Here is a 6,214-nt window from a genome sequence, read left to right as displayed (position 1 = left end):
GTCCCCGCTCAAGCTTAATCTCCAGGAGAATATAGTGAAAGCTGAGCATGCATGCATAACTCATCAATTACATTACTATAACCTCGCACGAGTAATAAGGAAAACCGAATATGCACATGACAGTAACACTCACTTGAAGTTGTAAGGAAAGAGTATTAAATCTTTGTTTTGATTTATTAACAATGATTTGAGCAAGTTGGCCTCGGCCTCTTCGGCGTTCTTTGTAACCTGAAATTCATCTATGAGATTTGTGTTAATGAACCCAATATCATACATTTCTGCTTTTCTGCACTCGACGATCTTCAATCTGCATAATATAGTGAGGATAATTATAAATACATGTAATGAAAGAGCTGAGCTATATATAGAGACTTAATGACAGAAGTAGTACTTACAGACAGTAGCAAGTGACCGTTAATTTATCGAGGGCCTTTTGATTGAAGAACTGGAAGAACTCCTCAAATGGATCATGCAACAGATCAGTTCCAACGAGGTCGTGCTCCTCTTTAATTCTCAGATACAAAGTATTCGTCCTCCCAGACTCTCTGCAGGTTTTCATGTACGAATTATGGAATCTTCGCATCATCGTTGTTAGAGATTTTTCATCTTTGATGAGAGGCTTCCCGTACTCGTATCTGTGTTCGTCCACCACCAAGAAATCATAATGTACATCGTCGGGCAGGTAATCTCCAAGATTGCTATAACCGGGCACCATCCCCGGAGCATTAGCGACGATGTTGCTAGACACATTGAGCGGGGGGGGGGGGTGATTGGTTCGCTTATTCGCCGAGTTGGACAATTTTTTTCCCAACTGCTCGTCGTTCTTTTAACCTTTGATCACTGACAGTACTTCCCGACCGCTCCGCTTCGATATATGTCTTTAAAGTAATGCGCTCATAGTTGGTTTTTGGCGGAGACTTTGGTGGTTTCCTCAGGGCATCGATAGTGCGCTTTGATTTCACCGGATCTACCTTCTCCTCCGGAGGTGGATGACTCTTTGCTTTCACCCCTTCAAAGAAGTCCTTCACTTCTTTTTCCACGATCTTCTTGTTTTCTTCTGCGGTCATCTCGTACGGTAACTTCTCTATAGGCTTGAGAGATTGACCGTATCTGTATTGCCTCCCACCTCTGGCTGTACTGCTAGACGCCGGAGCAGACGGAGCGGCTGCGGCTATCTTCTTTCGTGCCTGCTTACGAGGCGGAGGAGAAGGACTACGACGCGTCGGAGCAGCCGGGGCGGCGGCGGGTCTCTTCCGCCCTTGCTGGCAAGGCGGAGAAGGAGGAGGCTGGTGGCTGCTCGGGCGTGCCGGCATAGGCGGAGAAGGAGGCGGAGTGCCGCCATGCGCCGGAGAAGGAGGCTGGGTGCCCTGATCGTCACTCGCCGGAGGAGGAGGCGGTGGAGGAGGCGGAGTGCCCTGACTCACCGGAGGAGGAGGAGGAGGCGGAGGCATCCAGTTCGGAAGGTTGATGAGCTCCTTCCGCCATAGGCATGGAGTCTTCAGACAAGAACCCAGCCGAGTCTCCCCTTCACCCGTAGGGTGGTCAAGCTGGAGGTCCTCAAATCCTTCTGTGATTTCATCCACCATCACCCTAGCATATCCTTCTGGAATCGGCCGGCAGTGAAAAGTTGCGCCAGGTTCAGGAGGTGCAACAGAACCAACAGCCGCCTTGACTTTCAATTCCATCCACTGCGTCATAAGGTGGCAATGCTGAGACTCCGTGATAGCATCTACGGGGTAGCTAGCAGAAGCCGTGAAGACATGCTCCTGAAGCAGTTCCGTGGAAGCCACGCTGCTTCTCTGCTGAGATGGCGGGGTAGCTTCGGGTGTAGGTTCGGCAGGTCGCGTGCTGTGAACTGCCTCTCGTTCCTCTAGCGCTTGTACCCTTGCGTGTAGCGCCTGTAGTTGGGTCAACTCCTTTTTCTTCTTCCTCTCCCGGCGTTTGTACCCGCCTGCGTCGGGAAATCCATCCTTCCACGAAAGGGAGCCTGGCGTGCCTCGTGTCCATCCGGGGTGCTCAGGATTCCCGAGGGCCTCTGTGAGCTCGTCATTCTCTCTGTCCGGAACGAACGTCCCTTGCTGCTCCTTTTCGATATACTCCTCAAGCTTCACGATGGGTGTGCTCAGCTGCTCGTCGGTCCAAACGCACTTCCCTGTTACAGGGTCCAATTTTCCCCCAACCCCGAAGAACCAAGTCCTGCAACGGTCTGGCCAGCATCGCGTCTCTGGTTCGATCCCTTTATCAATGAGGTCATTCTCAGCCTTGTCCCACAACGGCCGGGCTTTCAGGTATCCACCTGACCCCGTGCGATGGTGATGCTTCTTCTTTGCAGCATTTTTCTTGTTTGTCGCTGACATCTTTGCTGCTCTCTCAGATTTCTTTTTGGTGACAAATTCGGGCCACTGATCTTTGATCTTCTCAAATCGGCCGAAGAATTTAGGAGTCTTGTCTTGGTCGACAAACGATGATTTCAGCTCATTCTTCCACCTATTGAATAGCTCAGCCATCTTCTTAAGAGCATAAGCCTTGATCATTGGCTTTTTAACTGGATTCTCCGGATCCTCCTCTGGCGGGAAGGTGAAATTTTCCTGCAGCGCGGTCCAAAGATCAGCTTTCTGCCTATCGCTGACATAAGACACCTGAGAGTCTTTGTCCTTAGGCTTCAACCATTGCTCGATGTTGATCGGGATCATGTCCCTCACTAGAACCCCGCATTGAGCATTAAATTTTTGCTTGGTCCAGAGGGGTTCAATCGGTTGGCCAGCGCGATCAATTTCGATGATCGTGTACCTTTCATCCGTGCGCAACTTTCTCTTCGGGCCTCGTCTCGTTACCGAAGTGCTGCTCGATCCGGAGGGCTAGAAAAGAAAAAAAAGAGTTAATATGTGTACATACCAAAAACAATTAATGCACATCAATTAGCTATATAGTCAGCACATGCTTAATTAATTAATATATATACCTGGCCGGACTCCGTTCGGTCACCGGAGCCGTCATCACGGTGTCCTTCCCCCTCCATTCGGTCACCGGAGCCGTCATCACGGTGTCCTTCCTCCTCCATTGTTTGATCATCGTCGTAGCCTGCTTCTCCATCCAGCTGTCTTTCCAGACCATTGGTGCATGTGTCGTTGAGAAACGACAAGACGGCATCACTTCCGTGTGCGATTATCTCCCCCAACACCGCTTCTTTTTCTTCGTCTCGGGGGTGCGGATCCATAGTTTCTGCAAATATTTACAACATGGCAATTATTATTCAAACATGACAGATGGGTATATTAGTGGCAAACGTAGAACTAGCTAGCAGCACAATAAGGAATCATATTAGTGGCCTGGCCTCGACGCTTCTCTAGGGTTTGGGGTGGCCTCGGCAACGCTTCAAGGGTTTGGGGTGGCCTCGGCAACGCTTCAAGGGTTTGGAGTGGCCTTGACAACAATGCTCTTTTAACTTCGTAAATTTCGGTGGCCTCGAGAGAGTTTGTCGAGTAGGAGCGCGGCGGGAGGGGTAGGAGATCGACATCGTTTTTTTCTAGAGTTTGGGTGTCCTCGAGAGTTTTAGTCGAGCGAGAGGGCCGGCGGTGCTCCCGTGGTATAAGTTATCATGGTCGAGAGGGGGTTATATCGGCAACGACCTACCCGATAAAAAATAAGAAAAGGAGGAAGAAGAAAAAAAAGAAAAAAAAAGAGGAGAAGAAGAAAGGAATAGAGGAGAAGAAGAAAAAATAGATTTTTTCTTCTTCTCCTCTATTCCTTTCTTCCTCTCCTCTTTTTTTTCCTTTTTTTCCTCTTCTTATTTATTTCTCCTCTTCTTCATCTTTTTTCCTTCTTCCTAAACTAAACATAAACTAAAATAATCCTAAAACTAAACGAAACTTCTCCTCCTCCCTTTATATTTCTTCGTCTTATTTTTTCATCCTAAAACTTTATGAACAAAATTACAACAGAAAAAAACAATAAAAATTCTATGAACAAAAAAAATACTATGAACAAAATTACCTGACCAAAAAATCCTATGAAAAAAATTACAATAAAAAATCCTATGAACAAAATTACAATAAAAAAATCTATGAACAAAAAAAAATTCTATGAACAAAATAAAATTCTTTGCATATGAACATACAAACAGTTGCATATCCTACAATATCATCATCATATTCTACAATAATATCACCAAAAATCCTAACTTTTGCATATGAACAGGGGGCCTGCTTCGTCGTCGGCGTCGGGGCGGGCGGCGGCGTTGGGGCGCGGGGAGGAAGGGGGAGATGAGGGGGAACGGCGCGGTGAGGCTCACACTGCAGGCGAGTGGCGGCGAGGTCGGGGCAGGGGCGACGGTGACGAGGTCGAGGCAGGGTGCGGCGAGGCCGGGGCAGGGGCGACGGCGACGACGGAGACGGCGGAGAGGTCGGGGCAGGGGCGACGGCGACGAGGTCGGGGCAGGGGCGACGGCGACGAGGTCGGGGCAGGGCGGCGAGGCTGGGGCAGGGGCGACGGCGACGACGGAGACGGCGGCGAGGTCGGGGCAGGGGGCGGCAGGCCGGGGCAGGGGCGGCAGCCTGGCAGCGTCGATGTCGTCGGTGTCGTCGGGGCGGCAACTGCGAGATGAGAAGTGAAATTTTCACAAGTCCTGCTTATATACCAAAAGCATTGGTCCCGGTTCGTGGCACCAACCGGGACCAATGCACCCCTTTAGTCCCGGTGGGTGCCACCAACCGTGACCAAAGGTCAGTTTTCGGCAGGCCAAAGGGCGGGAAGCGGCGGCCTTTGGTCCCGGTTGGTAGCACCAACCGGGACTAAAGGGGTGCATTGGTACCGGTTCGTGGCACCAACCGGTACCAATGCCCCCCCCTTTAGTCCCGGTTGGTGCCACCAACCGGGACCAAAGGTCCTGTGCTGCTGCGCCCGCGTCGAAAGTTCAGTCCCACCTCGCTAGTTGAGAGGGGCGCGCAGTGGTTTATAAGCCCCACTACCGCACCCCTCTCGAGCTCCTCTCCATTGCAGGCTTACGGGCCTAAATGTCACTTCTATGCCTGATGGGCCTACTGGGCCTTCTGCGGGCCTGAATCCTGGCCCATCGATGGGTTTCTAGTCGTATTCAGGCCGTGGCGGCCCAGTAGGTGGCATATTTTTTTATTTTTTGACTGTTTTTTGTTTTCTTTTTTGCTTTCTTTATTTTGTTTTGTTTCTACTTATAACAAAAAACTTATTTATTTTATTTTATTTTATTTTTTTCTAATTACTTATTTATTTTATTTTATGATAATTCTGTTTGCTATTAAATTTTCTAATAAAAAAAGTTCTTTATGAAAATTCTTTTTGCTTTTCATGATTTTGAATAGAAAATACTTCGATAATTTTAGTTGCATCAATTTTATATAATTTTAGTTTCAATAATACTAGAGGTTGCTTATAATGTTTTGACCAGAAAATACTTTGTTAATTTTAGTTTCATAAATGTTATTAAAGTTTATTTTATTTTGTTTCAACTTATATATTTTATTAAACTTTATATTAATTTGTTTCTAATTACTTATTTATTTTATTTGTTATTTTTCATGCACCATTTTTCATGCATTTACTGATTATTTTGAGCTATAAGACACTAAAATTGAAAAGCATTTCAAATGAACTCTGAAAAGGTTGAAAGTTGGCATGGTATCATCATTTCACCCACATAACATGTGCAAGAAAGTAGAGAGGCTTACGGCAAAAACTGGATGCACTTCGTGTACAAAACGGACAATCTCTTTCGAAGTATCAGGGTTTCATACGGAAACTCGTCTGTTACAAAGGTTTTTATTTTTTCGAACTTATTTGAACTCCATAGTTTTTCTGTGTTCAAAATGCACCATTCAAAGCCGCATCATCAATTTTCAACCCTTTCTGACTTCATTTGTTATTTTTCATGCATTTACTGATTTTTTTCAGCTATAAGACCCTCAAATTGAAAAGCACTACAAATGAACTCTGAAAAGGTTGAAAGTTGGCATGGTATCATCATTTCACCCACATAGCATGTGCAAGAAAGTAGAGAGGCTTACGGCAAAAACTGGATGCACTTCGTGTACAAAACGGACAATCTCTTTCGAAGTATCAGGGTTTCATATGGAAACTCGTCTGTTACAAAGGGATTTCATTTTTTTGAACTTATTTGAACTCCATAGTTTTTCTGTGTTCAAAATGCACCATTCAAAGCCACATCATCAATTTTCAACCC

This window comes from Triticum aestivum, chromosome 2D (genome assembly GCF_018294505.1).
Source record: "Triticum aestivum cultivar Chinese Spring chromosome 2D, IWGSC CS RefSeq v2.1, whole genome shotgun sequence".
NCBI classification, from domain to species: Eukaryota; Viridiplantae; Streptophyta; class Magnoliopsida; order Poales; family Poaceae; genus Triticum; species Triticum aestivum.
Note: the sequence above shows the minus strand (reverse complement) of the source record.